This window comes from Amblyomma americanum, chromosome 4, assembly GCF_052857255.1.
Source record: "Amblyomma americanum isolate KBUSLIRL-KWMA chromosome 4, ASM5285725v1, whole genome shotgun sequence".
Classification (NCBI taxonomy): Eukaryota; Metazoa; Arthropoda; class Arachnida; order Ixodida; family Ixodidae; genus Amblyomma; species Amblyomma americanum.
Window position 1 is genome coordinate 123010306 of NC_135500.1, and position 16641 is coordinate 123026946.

Sequence of the window (16641 nt, forward strand, 5' to 3'; positions counted from 1 at the left end):
TCAGTGCACGTTAAAGAACCCCAGGTGGTCAAAATTTCCGGATCCCTACACTACGGCGTCTCTCATAGCCTGAGTCGCTTTGGGACGTTAAACCCCCATAAATCAAACAGAGATGGATGCTCGCGTTGGTGTTCCTTTCACTTTCTCGGTAAATAAAATTCCCTGTTTGACGAGAAGTATGTGTTTGATAGGCACAACTCCAGGAGGCGGCACACATCATTTACACTCAACGGGGTTCGTGCGCTGGGTGTGTCGTCGCGTTGTAGGGCGTCTGGGGTAGCGGTCACCGCAAGCTTCACGAGGATTTTTGTGAAAAGGGACAGCACGGTGGAGACAAGGCATTCGTCGGCCGCACGGGTGGCTTGGGACATCAGTTCGATGAAGTGACTGGAATGGCGGATATGGGTCGCTGTTTTTCCTGCGATTGGGGATAAGAGTTTGTGAAGGTATTCTGACAACGATCGAAGAGGGGAACACCGGAAGTCCACAATCGGGCGCAAAATGATCCCCGGTTTGTGGACTTAGGGCAGGCCGTAGAATGCTGGAGCCGATTCGTTGGCGCTCAATAACTGAAGGTAGAGGCTTCGGAAGTTGGGGTGCTTTTGGAATACTTCTTGTAATGTTTTGTTTAGCCTTGCTTGGGTAGTTGTTGTGGGGTCCTTCTTCAAGGCTTCATATTCTTTACTGCTGGGTAGGGTGGATATTTTTTCTTCGTAATCCTGTCTGTCCAAAACGACTGTTGTGTTGTCCTTGTCTGCTGGGAGGATCACTATGTTGGTGCCTGTCTTGAGTTCTTGCAGGGCTTGTCTTTCATCCGGTGGTAGGTTTGATTATTTTCGGTGAGCTTGCGTTGAATTGAGTACACCTATTGTTTTGAGCCTGACCTCTTCTCGTACACCAGGTTCCAGTTGCCGGACGCCGACTTCAAGCGCAGGTACGATTAATGGAAGTGGGGGCCTATTCACCTGGAGGTTGAATTTGTGTCCCTTGGCTAGGATTGACGTTTTCGCGGTTGTGAGCTTTCTGGAGGAGAAGTTGGCGACCAGGTCAGAATGGTCCGGTGGGGATTTTTCGGGCCGGCGTTGAAGTTTCGTCAAGTTATCTGTCTGCTTGGTGTGGTGTTTGGCGGTTTCTTTGGCGAATACCTCTATAGACGTCACTAGGTTGGGCATCTTGTGCTCGAGTTGTCGGCGGGCGAAGAAGGCGTCGGTTTCTTTCTTCCCAATCACGCTACGGCACTCATGTATCCGTGCCATCACAAGGTGCTGTTCTGCCTTGTTGATGATGCTTCGGCCTTCCGGTGTGGGGACCGGGCGTCGTAGTCGTAGGCTCTGGGGTACAACCTTGGCTTCCTTGCATTTCTTGGTGAATTCCAGGTGCGTCTTGAACACCGAAATGCTTTGCATGGTCTTGATGTACTTCTTGGCAAGCTGCATAGCTTCTAGCCCGAAGTCTGCACGGATAGGTTGAAAACTAACCATTTTGACAGATTTGCCTGTCTGATTAGGTTTGAAGACTTATTATAAACTGCACATCTCCAACCAAAAATTTTAATTTTAACCCAACGTGTCGAAGCCGACTCGGCTCCTTCATCAAGGGTGACTGAGGGCAGTAGCTAGCGTCTTTTAAGTATGGAGGGGAGGAGGGGGTCAAAGGAATGACAGCTGTGATGCGAAAGGCGTAAGGGGGGGGGGGGGAGGGGAGGGTTTTAAGGCTGTTAGTGACGTTGTCACACTCCAGCGAAGTCCCTGGGCATATACTGGGGGCAGGTTTCCTTTTGTGCGGTTGATGTTGTTCGGGGTGGTTGGATGTGCCAGGATTCCAGAAGGAGCCTTTTGTGGTAATTTGTTTCGGTTCAGAAAATCCGGGTTTCTTCGAAGTTGATTCTATGGTCGGAGCCCTCGGAATGTTCGGCTACTGGATTGCGCTCTCTTGCGAACTTGCGGACGTCGTTTTTATGTTGCCGAATTCTTTCTTTAAAATTTTTGCTTTCGCCGATGTAGCTTGCGTCGCAGTCGGCGCAAGGAATATTGTAGACAATGCCTTGGGCTCAGAATGAGTTCGGCCCGCCGTAAAAATTGGGTAACCCACCGTGCTTTCGCACAATACTTCATGCTTAGCAATCCTAAACCGCCAGCCATTTTTTCTTGGCTTTTTGCTCGCGCTAGCCACAAAAGGCGCTTATTCACTGCAGTAAGTTCATCTAGAAACTATATGCCTGACGATATTGTCTGAAGCTGAGAGCGTCTTCGCATCCGCTTGTTTGTCAGGCTGCTTGATTAAAATCGGGTAATCACAACAGGTTCTTTACCCGGCCTTGCCGCGGTAAGCGGTGCACAGAATCCAAATTAGAATCTGTTGGTTCCAGGAGGTCCAGTTTACGCGTCAGGTCAGTAAGTTTTCAAACAAGTTTTCGTTTTGTTCCTTCACCATACCGTGAATTTCGGCGTTGTTGCAGCGGCTGCATTGCTCCAGCTCGTTTACCTGAAACTTCATTTCTTTGGCACAAGGAAGATTAATTGCCGGACTCGATTATAATTCAACTTTTTTTTTCGAAGCGACATCTTTTTTCGGAATATCTAATTTTTTCTAGTACGTTATCATACTAATCGGAAAGAAGTCGCGTTGAGGCCTCAATTCCATCTACCTTTGTTATCAGTTCAGAAAAGGCCTGAACCTTTGCCACGAATGGAAGGGCTTATGAAAGGTTCTCATTTATGCCGCTCAGCTTGGATTCAAGGTTACAGCTTTCCGGCCGTGCGGAAATAGATCCACTCGTTTTCTTGCCGGCTTCACCTGTCTTACAGTTCCAGTTATGCTGTAGAGAGTCGGGCTTATTGCGATATCTGCTAGAACTGACGCCGGAACAGTCACCAATATGATATGAATATTGGTATGCCACACATAATAGATGCACCAGTGCTAGATATCTCCTCATGATATGACACACATTACGACATATTGAAAGTAAGCCGCCGCGGTCGGGTTCGAATCCGGAGTTCCGGGTTCGAACCCGACCGCGGCGGCTGCGTTTTCATGGAGGAAAAACGCTAAGGCGCCCGTGTGCTGTGCGATGTCAGTGCACGTTAAAGATCCCCAGGTGGTCGAAATTATTCTGGAGCCCTCCACTACGGCGCCTCTCTCTTCCTTTCTTCTTTCACTCCCTCCTTTATCCCTTCCCTTACGGCGCGGTTCAGGTGTCCAACGATATATGAGACAGATACTGCGCCATTTCCTTTCCCCAAAACAATTATTATTATTATTAAGTAAGCCAGTTCAGCAATAGCAACAGTAGCGGAAACATCGGAGTTATTGAAAGATCAAGAACAAATTTACCAACCTGCAAGTTCGATGAAACGAAGCCGCAAACACAGCACTTCGAACCTGCCGCTGCTGCTGCTGTTGCTGCGTGCATTCGCGGCCGCGAACTCAGCGAAGATCTTCTGTGGCGCTATTTCGGCGCATAAACGCAGTACATCGACTAGGTGAACAGGACTATGAAGTCGTTCTTGATGCAGCGACTGCATCTTGGCGCGCCGCGCGCGCCTTGAAATTGTGCATGTTGTGCTCCTGAAAGCATTTTACGTACTAAACAATTTCTCAACCTTTAGGGTGTAAATCAGCTGTCCCCAGACGAACACCCTTTTCCAATTGTTCGGTGCTAAAAAAGAGTGCAGAGATCAGCACCCTTAAGGAAGGGAGCAATTAATGATACTTTAGAGGATGTAAAGATTGCACCCTAATTAAAGGGTACTAGTTTTCCATAACACCTCTACGAATACATGTTGGCAGGGTGCTCCACATTGATCTACCCATGAAGCAAAAGCCTTGGATTGATGCGCGCCCTCTAAACTTTCATGCGGTGCACCCTTCCTGAAGGGTGCTGATCTCTGCACCTTTTCAGCACCCAAAAGGGTGTTCGTCTGGGGACAGCTAATTTGCACCCTTAAGGGTGAGAATTTGTTTAGTGTGATATACGCGCGCTAATGGACACAGCTGCTTTCATTTGCTGTTGCGATTTAGTGCCCTCTTGTTTCCAAGCATCGCGCCGATGTTTCTTTAAGAGGGGGATAATGGCGCAAAACTTTTGAAATGCTTGTCTATTTATGCCCAAAGCCACCGGCACGCGGCTTTATCACTTTGTGTATGACGCGAGATGAGACCAGATTTATCTCGAACGATCGTAGTGCTTGCAACTTCTTCTATGTTGTTCGAGATTATCGTAGATGATTTACACGCCCTATCTCGCAGTTCCTTGCCAGCTTGATAAATGGAGAACTGCTTAGAGCGGCGGTGATTCTGTTCTTGCACGCTTATCGCTATCACCGGTGCCCAGTTGTTTAGTTCTTTGTAGGAGCTAGTAATCCGAATAAAGAGTTTATTTTGGAAGCATTTTGGTGAATTCCTGACTGCCGCGCTGCCACCACCATTATACGTGAAAGTACATGCATGACTTGATGCGCTACGGGGGGAAACAGAGGTACAGTGCTCAAGCAAGATAGAAATCTGATGTCAGTGGCATTTTGCACGCCCTGCCAAGCATAGAGTTTCTAAATATTATATAGCGGGAAAGCTGGCGCCACCGTCTGTATGAATTTATCAAAACTCTTCATCCATCGTGGGAATGCCGGGAAGACGAAGCTTCTTGTTTGGCTTGGCTAGTGTCAGGCCGAAAACGTATATTGTACCTGGAAAATAGTAGCGCCGCGAGGCTTTCCTCTGTGCCTGATTAGTATATTTCAATACTGCGTTTTTTTACTTCTTCAATAGATGTAATGCAAGTGAAAGTTCGGTGTTAGGCCAGTATAGAAACTTTCACAGCATTTCTTCGAGGTTTAACTCGAGGAGAGTCGTATTTTTACGGCTGAATCCACGTTTTATGTCTGTACAATAGCCAAGCCAAGATAGAGACCTCGTCTTCCCAGCATTCCTGCATGCGCCTCTCGATGGTGGACGAAGTGCATCGCCGCCACCTTACCCTCTAGTTGTATTAAGAAACTCTACACTGGCTAGTACACAAATTCCTTGCCCGATAATGGAAGGGAAAGAATGATATTGCAGAGCTCAGCCAGAGTGATGATTCTTTGTACTTGGATAATTTCTTTCCTGACATCGACTTGGGCGACCTCGCTCTTGGTGATCTCGGCGTCAGCGCCCCTTCCCTTTCACTATCGGGGAAGGGACTTCAGTAAATTGCAGGGCGTTCCAAATGTGATTAGCACCACTTTTCTTTCTTGCTTGCCGCCGCGGTGGCTCAGTGGTTATGGCGCTCGGCTGCTAGCCCGAAAGACGCGGGTTCGATGCCGGCCGCGGCGGTCGAATTTCGATGGAGGCGAAATTATAGAGACCCGTGTACTGTGCGATGTCAGTGCACGTTAAAGAACCCCGGGTGGTCAAAATTTCCGGAGCCCTTCACTACGGTGTCCCTCATAGCCTGAGATGCTTTGGGACGTTAAACCCCCATAAACTAAACGAAACTTTCTTGATTGAACCTCTATGCTCATCTGTGACGCTTCGAGCAATTGCATATATAAATTTTAAATTTCCGAACTAAACATCCTTGAAAGTCACCGCCTTGTGTATCCCTGTGTATCTTCCTTCGTGTTCTCCGCACTGTTTTCAAAAGCATGAACAGGCAACTAGCGCGCACCTCTACCCTAGTAAACAGATAACTGGTTTCTATAAACCAGGCCAGGCGGTTGATGTAAGGCACAGTTCGCTAGTACAAGCCTAAACCGCGCGTTACGTTCTTGACAAAAATAACAGGCATAAAAGAGACCTTACGACACCCCTAACGCTCAAAACGCCTCCAATGGTGAGGACAAGGACTATCCTTACCGTCCACAAATTTAGAGCTTAAAGAGTGCCATAAATACTCTGCTGCACAATTGACAAGCAAATCGCGTTCACTGGTTACTTTTCGTAAAGATGGTACTTACAGCATTTGCTGGATACGCTGAGTATTCCAATTGCGACTTCCACAGAGCAAACACGCAACAGTGCTGAGAACCGGGCTCCATGAAGCCGAGAAATGGCAAGCTGTTTCCGAAGAGTGGTAATATTTTACTCGTGCAGCATCTTGTCTTGCACCTCAGTTTTTTTCTTAAAATATCTTTCCCTGTTTCCGGCATGAAAACGCAACAGAAACAGCTAATTAGCGAATCCTATAGGCCTGCAACTAAGCTTTAGTTGCGGTAAAGAGCCCAACAGTCAACCTTGCCGACGACGTAAAGCTAGGCGTTATTTCCCGCAGCGAAAACTAGATCCAGATGAAAGTGCCTCTCAAGACAAAGAGCTTTTTACAACAGAAAAGAAAAAAAAATGGTGCATGTCCTTCAGGAAGTTTATTCTCAAAACGTAGCAATTTTTTTATTGCCTTACCTTTTGCCGAAAATGAATTTATTCCGCAAGCTTAGTTAAAAACGGCTAGGACATGTACCAATTCGTCATCCTTGCAGACGAACTCCGTTTTAGAAGTTGCTGGCCGTTGAGGGCGCAAGATACCCTAGTTACCCGTGCACAAAAGCAAAATGGCTCACACCCCCGGACTCGCCGCGGTAGCTCTGTTAGGGCGCTCGGCTACTGAGCCGGAGTTCCCGGGTTCGATCCCGGCCGCGTTTCGATGGAGGGGAAATGCAAAAGGCGCCCGAGCGCTGTGCGATCATGTCAGTGCACGTCAAAGAACCCCAGGTGGACGAAATTATCCCGGAGACCCCTCCGGAACATACCCGACGAATATATGCAAGGTCTGCCACACTGCTATAGCAACTTTACCCCACATGCTCTGGGACTGTAGCAAAAACCCTGACGGTGCTAACTCCGGAACCCTCCCGCCGCGGTGGGCCGCTGCCTTGCGCAGCCCCAGTCTCGGTGACCAACTCTGGGCCGTCCAGCAGGCCCGCGAGGCGACGGCGAGGCAACACCTCGACGTCCCCACGTGGGAGACCTAAGGCCCCGTCGGCGAAATCTCTGCAGGACTTTTAAATAAGTCTTTACCAACCAACCAACCTCCACTACGGCACCTCTTTCTCTCTTTCTTTTTTCCCTCCTTTATTCCTTCCCTTACGGCGCGGCTGTGTCCACCGAGATGTCAGACATATACTGCGCCATTTCCTTTCATCAAAAACAATTTCAAATTTTTTTTAATACCCACTACGGGGCACTCGTGACGAATCGGGCGATGACAAATTGTACTGAGGCCCGCCGCGGTGGCTCAGTGGTTAGGGCGCTCGACTACTGAGCCGGAGTTCCCGGGTTCGAACCCGACCGCGGCGGCTGCGTTTTTATGGAGGAAAAACGCTGATGCGCCCGTGCGCTGTGCGATGTCAGTGCAGGTTAAAGATTCCCAGGTGGTCGAAATTATGCCGGAGCCCTCCACTACGGCACCTATTTCTCTTTCACTCCCTCCTTCATCCCTTCCCTTAGGTCGCGGTTCAGGTGTCCAACGATATATGAGGCAGATGCTGCGCCATTTCACTTCCCCCCAAAAAACAATTATTTATTATTAAATTGTACCGAAAAAGATATTAGAAAAAAATCAAAATTAAATATTGCGAGGTCCGAAAATCAATTTATTTCATTATCTATACCGAGATCGTCGTCTTTTTCTTATTTACTTGTTTTCAAATCGTCGTTGACATCGCGGATCTGCTGTCTCGTGCCCTTCAGAACAAGTGATTTGAAGCGTTGGTCGTCCTTCGGTTGCCAAGTCCCTCGTGTTCTAACTGCCATTCGTCTGCTTACAGAGCCAATCCTTCTCAACGCCGAAATCACTCACGGTGTGCCTTAAATGTGAGCTATTGTTCTTCCCGCTTTGGCTACGCTGTCGGCCCGATGTTCTAGCATCACAATGAACTAATGCTGCAAGAAAACACACGTGCGCTCAAGTACCGTCGCCGTCGAAGTTGAGCCAGTACTGTAGGCCGGTCCGTTGCGTCTCCGTAGCGTCCGCTACTGCTCAGGTCGTTTTATGTCCATGGTGCACCAGCATGCTGATTCGTAACACCCAGGAAGACCGGGACCTTGTTAATTCGGCCGGCAATACTGTTCCCGTGCGTCTCAGTCAGAAAAAGTGTGTGCAATCAAAATCCATACAGGAAGACTACAATGAGTCACTGGAAGCTGGCAGTGAAGGCTCTGAATGCCTTTCACCGCGGCAACAAAATCTGAGCTCTGAAAAGTCGGCCGTGACGCCTCCGTTGGAAGAAAGTCTGTGTGATGACTCAGAATCCAAGAGAGAACGGGAAGCTGCATTCCAAAGCGATGGAGTATTAAACCCAATAAGCCCTTCAGCTGACGGTTTCTGGACATCTGTTAGAACCCTGAAAGGCGGGGAATCGGAACCAAAAGAGCACAGCACGGCTTCTGATACGCAAAGCACCAATACCTCAGACAGCAATCCACCTCGACGCAAACGATCGTCACTGGAAGGTGAAATGATGAAAGGTAGCAAATTATATACGTTATCTACACTAGAGACGCCATCCTATCTGAAAGCCATTCAGGCAGCAAACGTCCTGCCTTCCCGCCGAACAAACAAATCGCGCCATGGCAAGCAGAGCTCAGATGCAGGTCATATCGAAAGTAGTGATGTCTCGACGTTACATAAGAACAGTGATTCTTGTAGTGGATACGGAACTCCTCTGTCAACAGAGACACTCCTCTCCAGACTCACAGGGAGCAAGTACTTCCGTCCTTGTCAAAGCGTAAATGCAATCGACTTACGTAGAAGTGACGGTCGATTCGACTGCGCAGAACGCAGCCCAGACACATCCGCCAATCGCGACGAGAAGCGTGATCGCCCCCTGGAAAGAAGCCTTCAAGTTAAAGTGCCACCCGCATCTGATGCTGCCCGGAACCGACCTTGGAACTCTAGTGATGATACGAAGGACAACGACGAATCGCAGACGCAATATTTCACACCTCACGGAGGCTCAGGCTCTAGTGACGTGTGCGTCGCACCCAATGAAGGTGCGGTGACACCACAAGTCATCGAATTTTCAAAGATGTCTGGAGTCCTGGGCCTGCACCAACCATCCCTTGAACAGGAAAGATGCACCATTGGACGGACCGCTGACCAAGCTTTGCTGCACAAGACGAACGTCATAGCAAAGGCTGCTGTCACTGAATCCGAAGAGACTGAAAAGCCCGGCCAAGGCAACGCTCCTCAACGCAAGTTACTTAATTCGACATCCCTTGCCCCGCTACAGAACGGGCCCACGTTAGCAACAAGGGACGTCGAAAGCCACTACGACTCAAAGCCTGTGCCCGAATCTCTCAACGAAACCGCGAAGCCCGAGTGTTCGCCAGACGACGCATTCGGCGCGGTGAAGAATGCGACAACGGCTGCACCGAAGGCTGACGACGCCGAGCATGGGCCCGAGGAAATGCCCCCTGCAGTTTTAATACAAGCACATCTGCCAGCCGAGCGGATAATCGTAATGCGCTACAAGGTGGCCGGAATCCTAACCGTCTTGCTGGTCCTTCTGGCGGCCCTAGTGATTTTCACCGTCGGCTATGACTACTTCTTTAACCGGCCAAGCAATGAGGAAACCAGCAATACTCCTGCGATAGCATTGAAAGCGGGAAGCGCGAATCAGAGCCTTGCTACGGATGGTGTGTCCGTCTTTCAGTCAGATGAAGAAGCACAGCCAGACGTCGCTGTCCTCGACGTCAACGACGAGGTCTGACTGACAGTGTGTACGCTTCATGCCTTCCTCGTGATTTTTTACCACTGCGACTGCGTACTGTACTGTACTCTGAAATTGTGTTTATTATTTTCCTAGATTAACACACGTTAGTTTGTTATAAGTTACCTTGCAGTATCATGCTTTATGCGATATTGTTCAATATTTGATTAATAGGCGAGTTCTTTCCTGACAACGTATTTATGCACAGTGGCATATTTAGCCTTCTAGCTGACATAATTTTTGACATAAGGCGCGACAAGCAACCACAACAATCTGGAATAATGCAGAAGCAGTTGCGCGTGGCCGCGATCTTAAATATGATAAACAAGATAAATATGGTCGAACTTTGCCTCACGGAGTATCACGATAAAGCCGCCTGCCTGCGGCTTTGAGCATAAACAGACATGGCAACCCTTCGCGGCGTTACCCTGCATGCTCTTTAAGAAGCATGGGCTTGATTTTTTTACAGCGAAAAGATAGCTAAGCAAAAATACACTGAATGCTTGCAAAGCATCCGTTGGCGCGTATAATACGGCTTTAGGCGGACGACATGCACAACTTCTAAGCGTGTATACGGTGCCGCTGCGGTGCTGTCGCTACGTCGGGGACCACTTCGTTGTCAAGATCTCCAAGTTCACGAATGGGGCTGATAGCGGCGCAGAAGTTTTTAAGGCGATGACCTTTAATGGCTCATACTCGCGGTGACCGTCCGTCCATTATATCGCCACCTAGGCCACGCTCGCGCCAGCTGCTCTTCTCTGTCGAGAAATGAATTCAAGTGCGGCAAATTCAAATCAGTGCAACGAGTCGCAAACGGCTTTCGCCTTCCCGCAGTTAAGAGCTATCTAATTGCCCCCAAAGAATTTTTCACTGTCCGCGGCGGCGAATCGGCGTCCAAACCCAGGATCTGTCACCCGGTTTGTATTCCGTCGCGTTTTCGTATACTTCCTTGCAGTATTTCCTTGTGGAGTTGCCAAGGCCATGAGCGTGCAATGCTACCATTCTTGCGCTGTGAAGTTCATACCAGCATAAAAGTCTCCCCCTTGGTTTCAGAATCCCAGTACGTATAAGTGGCCTTTGTATTGACATTGGTAGACTTCTATGTGCGCAAAATAAATGCAGTTTTATGCGAATTGACGTTAACTTTTAAATATATTTATTTTTCGTTCAAGAGCAGTAACATCAGAAATATAGTTCCCTGTATAAAATGTAATATATATATATATATATATATATATATATATATATATATATATATATATATATATATATATATATATATATATATATATATATTTCATACCGCTGTTTAGGCGTTACTAAAGAAAATTCTACGCATGTTTGACAAAATGACAATGCCCCGAACCTAGCGAATGACTGCGAGACGAGTGCTCCTGTTTTTGAAAAAAGGCGTTCACTTGGCTTTCACATACAATAGAGAGTTCTAAAATAGCGTGTCCACATTCACGTGCACTTAACACGAGAATTTTGCGAGACGTTACGCTGTATGTCACATCAACTCATTTAGTTCAACCGTTCAACGTACTCAAACGCAGACGGAACGATAGCGCAATCTCAGTTCTATAAAGTGAACAGTTTTTGACACCAAACTAACGTCTCTAATTTAGCCTAAAAGCTGGAAAATCGCCAAACTAAATGAACCAACGTGGCAAATTTATCGCCCGCGAAAGTTCTAGGCGCTATTCGTATCTTAAAACAGCGAAAAGAACGCGAACAAAAACACAACAGGACACACACAGCTCTTTGGGCCTTGTGAGCTATTGCGGAAAACAAATCTAATTAAGTGACCGTTATTGCAGTTTTGAATTCACTTCACCATATATTTCACGTACAACCTGCCAATAATTCCTTTGGATTTGAACCATGCTTACATCGTAGCGAAGTTGAAACACTTTCGCAATGCCATCTCCAGCTTTAGAACTAAACAGGCGATAAGACAAAAGTGAATTCCCACCCTCTTTGTCCGCACGAACGACACACAGGGGGACGGGACACACCTGCTGGCTTGTATTGGGTGAAGACGTTGACACTTTGGAATATGTGTGTGTCCTATTGTGTCTTTGTCCGCGTCTTTTGCGCTGTTTTAAGATATGAGAAAGCAACTAGCCCGCGCTTCTACCATTGTAAGCCATGTGCAGCCACTGGACGTAGTGGAAAACGCAGTAACAGCGATGAATTCACTACTAAGCTATGTAGCCCCGCTTCAGAGCGCGTCACCAGTTGACACGAATTTCTGCCCTTGCAATCGCAGCTTACTGTCACCGCTGGGCGTAAATGTTCAGTACTCTTGACAGAAAACTGTCACTGCTGCACTAAAATTGATGGTTTCCTTATGATTTGCAGAAAACGCTTCGTTCCTGTTTCCACTAGAGGCTTGCCGCAGTGTTCGTGAAGATACGTCTGCTCGCGAGGACTGCAGACGAGAAGCAGACGACCATGCAGGAGCAGACAAAGGAACGCGTTTAAGAACTTCCCGCTCTCCTTAGTTGCTGAAAAGACCTGTAGCTTTTATAGTGCTGCAAGTTAGCCTTGAAATGAGTGTAGGTTGTAGCTTCTGGCGTCGTGCGCCGTTGGTCTTTAATCTGTTGCCGGGAAATCTGTCGGGCTTCTACGCGCTGAAGGTGGGCAGCAACGTTAAGGTTGTCTTTGTCGGCGACGTCTGTCAGCAAGGCGTCGAGTGTGGTCGTGGCCTCTCTCTCTCGGGGATGACTCGAAATTGTATCATCTGGGTGGTCTCCTGCACGGCGGTTTCGTAGTCAAAGACCGCGTAGGGGAGGACATCCCCGGTTTTGTGTTCTTCGTCGACGTACATGAAAATGCTGTTGTTCACCGATGCCTTGTGTGACTGTAGCATAGGATCGCTTGGATAAGCTCGTCGATAAATGCTGTCCCCGTATTCGAGATGGATCTGTTCGACAAAAAAATTCGCGAGTTCAGCTGGTGTGTCGTTCGGCAAGGCAGCGCCTACCGACTACGTACCGCGACACGCTTCGGCGTTCCCGGTCGTCGACGTCGGGAAAGGGAGCCGAGTAGGTCCATAGCGATCTGTTGATCAAGTTAGTAGTGAAATTGACGTGGCTTGGTTGGTGGCGCCTTTCATCGCGACAGTCTCTTTCCCTCTAGTTAACAGTAAGAAACTCTATGCCTTCCATGGTGAGAGTCTGAGAAGCGAGCGCAGCGCCGTTTTAGGCGATGCGCGGTGCATACGCAGTAAGGTCATTACAGTCACGCGCAGCGCGGCGGACGAGTCGGCGCAACCGGCTGCCATGGTAACGGCGCATGCGCAGTAGCGGACCTCGCCCGGCACCGCGAAATGCGCTCCTGCTAGCCTAGTGTAGCTTTCACTACAAAAGAACGGGAGAAAGGGGTTGCGACGAAATAATTTCGAAAACCTGGAGACCTTCAACGTGCACTGACATCGCACAGCACGCGGCCGCCTTTTGCTTTTCGCCTCCACCGAAACGGGCTAACTACCGCGGCGGGTGCGGGCATACAGAAGTTGTACAATCGGTCCAGTGTGCCGTCAATGCGTGCAACGCGGTAGGCCCGTTTCACATGCTGCGACTGGACCGAAAATATCCGCTGTAGTCGGTGAGGCCGCAGTGCGATTTTCGGTCACTGCTTTCATATGCGACACCGACACAACGAATTCGGTCGGAAGAACCGGCAAGGTTCTTTGGTGTTTGCATAGGCAACCGATTATTAAACGCGACATAAACATCACACAGAATGTGTTGATGATTTTATGACCAGCGTATTTTTAGATGCAAGGCATTATTCCGTATGTTTTGATTAGGATAAGCAGTTTTGCTTCCACCGCGGTAACAGTTCCCACGTGACCGCACGTCGCACGCCGTCTCGGCGCTCCCCAATGGTCAGTCGCAGAGCGAACGCACCGACGCTGCGACTGAATTCCAATCGGACGGAACTCGATCGCAAGCCGTCTGCGACTAGACCGACGGCCCTCCCCAGTCGCAAACCGACAGAATTCGCAGTGTCGCAGGCGAAAATCGCATGCATGTGAACGGGTCGAACAGAAGGCGAAAGCAGTTAGGACGCTGCTCGCAAACATGCTCCGCGACAGTATCCTTATGATTACAATATTTCATTCTTACCCTCCCATAAATAATTGCTGCAACGACACGCACATGGCTTCATCATTGCATTCATCATTTTGTCAATTAGCATATATTGATTTCTTTTTATTTCGGTTCAAAGCCGTTTAAAAATGCCAAAATGTGTCGACTGCACTTTACGCCATTTCTTTCGCAGTTTACGCATCTGGAAAAATTTTGCGGAGTTATAAAAAAAAAAGCATTACTGTCCCTGGGTGCCTTGTTTACGCGTAATGCTTATACATGCCTTAAAGTTGTTTTCTACGAGTTTGTGCGTTTGCATATTGGTTGCGCAACCAGACCGCAAACGTTCGGACTCTCTCGCCGCACGGCGATGAGGTTGGCCAAGTTTGCATGTTGTGCACGCAAGACAGACATTTGGTTGTTTGGGACGCCTATACACACATGCACTTATGACACCACCCGGAACACTTTATGGCGAACAATTGCATCACAGTTTTGATACGAAGTCAGAAAAGCATAAAATTGGAGGTGCATATGTAGTCTGTTTGAATCCCTGTTGCAAGCTAGCCTCCAACTTGACTAGCACATGTAAGCTATATCTAACGAGAAATCGTATGACGCCATCCAGAACACTGTACAACAAAAGGTTTCATCACAATTTTGGTACTAATGTTGGGAAAGCTGGTGCCACGTGGACGTCGACCAGTGACGAGTATATATAGATGAACGACATATATAGGATTGTCTGAAGTAGTGGTGCTCAGCTTGCTGCGTACGTCACACGGCTGCTTGCTGACGTCACCCTGTCTTTCTTGCCATCGCTGGAATTTTCTGTGCCATCTTCGAGTACACACACACTAATGGCGATTTCCACTGGTCGACCTGGACCGACCGCGCGAATTCTGTTGGTCGTTTGGAGCAACTTCGTTCCATACGGAGCGCACTAGGTTGATCCGCCGACCAGCGGCGGATCTCACTGGAACTTGTAGTCGGTGATGTCGTCACTTCCGAAACACACTTGTGATTTTTGGTTATTTTTAGCGCGTGCACAAATGTCAGCGGGGAACACTGAGCGCTGTTTCGCGTGCGTATGTCGTCTTCGTCACCTGCATCATAGTGGTTATAACTCTCAATTATGGCATCGTATGGAGTAGCAATAGCCCTCGCGTTGTCTGACGAGAGCTCGTCGAAATCTGGGTCCGCGCACTCGGGCAGCGGCAACGAAAAGTACCTCTTCGAAGCATTTTTCGAGGAACATTTCGCAGAAGCCCCTGCGAAGGGCAATTTCCTCGTTGGAAATTGCCCCGTAAGCACTCTGGAAACATGCGATATATATTCATTTATGAACTTACCTAGAGCATAACTGTGCTCCTCATTGCCTACGAGGTTCACCAAAATGCGGTGCACCTCAGGCATAACATGAACAAAGTGACTAATAGGTTCCATCGCGAAAGAAGTGCCTGCCTCCCGACGTCTGCTTAGGCATAATTTGGCGCCAAAATTGCCAGACCTCAACACCCGGAACCAGTACTTCCGCTGTGCGCTCTACATGTTCCGCTGGTCGACACGGTCGCTGTGCTCCGAGGCGGTCTGGGACGCTCTTTTGCGATTCGAGCGGCTTGCTTCGGATCCACCAGTGGAATTCGCCATAACATATGCCATCGGGTTTTCTAGTAATGCTTTCGCATTAAAAGAGAGAAAGTGGTGCTGTAGTAGAGGGCTCGAGAATAATTTTGACCACCTATCTGGGGATCTTTAACATGCACCGACGTCGCACACCACACGGGTGCCTTTTACGAACTAGTAAAAGAAAAAGAATCATAAACACAGCTATCAACTGGTTTTATGGTGGAAACCTTATATAGCCCATTAGCAATGAAACCCAGCGTCAATGTCAGCGTCCAGGAAAACTGGCCAGAAAACCCCAAATGATGTCATCAGCAAACAAAAAATTTATTCTGAAGGTGCGGGAATTGAGCCAAGGACCTTCAGATTGTGAGGAGAGCATGCACCCCGCAGGCCACAAAACCATTTTTTTTCAACAAAGTATTAAAAACACTAAAATATTTTCTATTTACATGGACTATTTACAAGCTCTTAAGAAATGCCATGAAAGACAGCTAAAAAAAAAGAATAAAGGAACGGAGCACTAGACGGGAGATAAGGCTGAGCATGCCATCAAGAGAGAGTGCCACTTCTGTTTAAAGTCTATCATTTGATACACTTCCCTCAGATGAACAATCATTTGGTGGAAATGAGATTTCGTTGAAACAGTTGATTCACTGTGCCGGTCCATCATTCTAGATTTCCATAATTTGTGTATTCCGATCAGAGAAAAACATATCTAGAGATTCATCAACATATATTGCACTCCGGAAGACGCCGCCGCTGCCCAAGGGATAGCGGCCGCCGTTTAAGCGGGGGGCGACTTCGTGTCGCTCCTCTATATCCGCTGGAAATAAAGTTTCACAACCAACCAACTCCGGTATCATACAGTACGAGAAGTCAAATTAATTCGCTTTTTCAAGGCCTATCTCAAGACATCTCAGAACAGAATTGCGTCCTTACAATTGATGAAGCAATATTCAATTGTTTCAGGAACATCACAGAGGAGGCAGTTCACAGATGACACAAAAATGCCTTCTTGCTGAAGCCAAGTCTTTACGGGAAATGTTTCCATACGTAACTTGTAGTAGAAAGTCTTAGTGCACGGTGAAAGTAACATTTTTCACACCCATGTAAGCACACCATGTCCCAGCAATCCAAAATACACTGAGCGGTAAATAGAAGGAGGGAAAAGCATTGAAATCAAGTCTTTGTACAAACGCTTTCACAACACTGAAATTAAGACC